Genomic DNA, 3,271 nt, shown 5'->3' with positions numbered 1-3,271 from the left:
AGGTGCCAGTCGGAGAGAAGCAGCTGCGTCTCATTATCGATCATCTATCGAACGAGGCCTCCAGTCGGGGGCTATCCTCGAAATCACTATGCGCCGCTATGTTTCCAACCGTTGGAAATCCACCCTGTGTCGTGGCTGATGTCAGGTGCTTCTTCCTGGACGGCAAGTGCAGGCGGCGCGAGGTGCTTTTTCGATTTAATGACACGTTGTCCCACACAAGCGTGGCAACGTACACGCGCCCTATCCTTATACCTTTCTTCTCTTTACTCCTCTTCCCGGATTTCCGTTTCCATTCCGTTTCGTTCGCCGTTACCAACCACCATTTGAATCAATCGAGAAAGAAACTTCTTTCGAACATTATGGCGCGCGAATGATTAATAAGGTTAGTAAAAAATTTTTATTTTTGTTTAAAAAATTGGTATATATATATATTTATATATAGATATATATTTTTATCAAATTATGACTCGTTTTTATCTTCATGTTAAAAATTTTTGACATATTAAATTTATATTATTTCAGATCATTAGATTATAAATTTAATAATATTGAAAATTTTTACAAGCGATTAATTAATTAATCAATATTATTACTTTTTCTTCTTTTGTACTTTGTACATTTCAAAGTACGTACAAAATTAATAAAAATAAGTAAAAAATTTTTCTCTCTTTAATTAAAAAAAATAAAAATACTTTATTACGCAAGTGAAAGTTAATTAACCAATTTCTACTTGCAGAACTGAAATAAATTAATAATCATAACGTTAAGATATAAGTAGATATAATGATAAATATTTTAAAATTTATTTAATTGCAATTGCATATATTTAAATTTATTTAATAATTCATGGATATAAATATATAATATAAATGGAAATATGTTATATAATAAAAATTGATCGAAAAACATTGATCAAACAAATATATATCAAACAAATTATATGGATAAAAAAGTAAGTGGGAGAACGGTAAATATATGATAAATACAAAAAACTCCTTTTAAATTATGTTCTCCTGATACAAAGGGAGATTCGAGTAAAATTTCATTCATTCGGTCTATAATTTGACATCAGTTCCAAGAAATTTAGAGATTCCGAGAATTTGACGTCATTTCTTGGAAAAATTTTTCGATCGACCTCCTATCGTATCATGTTCTCCTAATACAAAATCGAATTTTTGGACAAAAATTTTTCTATCGCTTAGGGATTTTCGGCCTTAATGTTTCTTCTTGAATATCTCGCTTATTTTTAATAATATCAAAAAATGCTTCGAATAAAAGTTGAATGGTATCGAAAGAGCTATATTCTGATAACCTTAGTTTTTTTGTAGGTGGACTCATAAAAAAGTTATCAACGCCAATTTTATTTCTTTAAATGGATTCGTATAATTTTTAATACATCAGTCAATGTATCAGGATATTCTCTATAAAAAAACTCCAAACCATGTATAGCAAAAAACCATTAGTTTAAGAGATATTTAATTAAATTTGTTTATTTTTTAAACCATAAGTTTTTTGCTATGTACGCCTGAATATTTTTTTATAGAGAATGCCAAGATACAACAGCTGGAATATTAAAAAATATACATTTCTATTTGAAGAAACAGTATTCATTCTAATGTATTTTTTATGCTTCTATATATAAAAAAAATTGCTCCTCTCGATATCATTTACCTTTTATTTTAAAGATCTTTTAATGATATTTTTGTTATTTTGTATTATTTTAATTATTATACTTTAATATTATTAGAGCACAAAATATTCTGAATTGTATGTATATATATAAAAATTGTGTATATTTTTGAATTATTTAAAAATTATTAAAATGACTAGGAATGCATAAAAGATCACTATTTGTGACAGAAGATAGATGAAAGAAATATACAGATTTTTATAAACTTTAGAAAAAAATGTATTAATCAATGACAACAGTAAAATGATAAGAAAGATGGTAAAAAACAGAAAAATGGTAAAAAAGTAAGTATGTGAACGTAAATATGGGATTAATGTTCATTAGTTCTATTATTTTGAAATTTTCAGTATTTGGACATCTTTTCCGTAATTTTCGAAGATTCCAAGAAATTCAGTTCATTTTAAAAAATTATTAAGTTTATTCCTATCATTAAATGAAAGAAGAATTGTACCAAAATAAAAAAATATTGAAATAATATATCATAAATATCTAAATGATAAAAATGATAAATAATAAATGTTTCTAATATTTTGTAAATTTCACAAATTTTTAATGCCACAAAGAACAGCTATAAATAGGAGGTAGCAGTAAAAAGATAAGTATAATACATATACTTCTATTTTCCTTATTCCTGAATCCCAAATATTCCTGTGTTCCTATATCCTATTATCCATATTTCTCCATCCTGAATATTCCTGAGTTCCTATATTCCAATTATCCATGTTCTTTAATCCTGAATATTCCTATACTATTCCTATATTCCTATTATCTATATTTCTCCATCCTGAATAGTCCTGTGTTCCTATATCCTATTATCCATATTTCTCCATCCTGAATATTCCTGAGTTCCTATATTCCAATTATCCATGTTCTTTAATCCTGAATATTCCTATACTATTCCTATATTCCTATTATCCATATTTTTCCATCCTGAATAGTCCTGTGTTCCTATATCCTATTATCCATATTTCTCCATTCTGAATATTCCTGAGTTCCTATATTCCAATTATCCATGTTCTTTAATCCTGAATATTCCTATACTATTCCTATATTCCTATTATCCATATTTCTCCATCCTGAATAGTCCTGTGTTCCTATAGTCCAGTTATATTCCTTAATCCTGAATATTCCTATACTATTTCTATATTCCTATTATCCATATTTCTCCATCCTGAATAGTCCTGTGTTCCTATACTCCAGTTATACATATTCCTTAATCCTGAATATTCCTATGTTCCTACACTCCTTTTATCCATATTTTTCCATCCTGAATATTCCTGTGTTCCTATGCTCCTATTATCCATAATCCTTAGTCCTGTATATTCCTGTGTTTCTATATTCCTTAACCCTTTAGAATTAAGAAAACTGTTGAAAAACAATTAATTAGATAGCTGTAAAAAGGTAAGTAATAAAAGGTAAGTAAAGGTAAGTATTCTTCAAATAAGTTTCGAAAATTTCGAAAATTTTATGTATATAAACATTGGAAATGTAAATAAACAAACCGAGAATGTAAATAAACATTGAAAATGTAAATAAACAAACCCAGAATGTAAACAAACATTGAAAAATGTAAATAAACAG

This window comes from Apis dorsata, unplaced genomic scaffold (genome assembly GCF_000469605.1).
Source record: "Apis dorsata unplaced genomic scaffold, Apis dorsata 1.3 scaffold_89, whole genome shotgun sequence".
NCBI lineage: Eukaryota > Metazoa > Arthropoda > Insecta > Hymenoptera > Apidae > Apis > Apis dorsata.
This window is presented reverse-complemented; position numbering follows the sequence as displayed.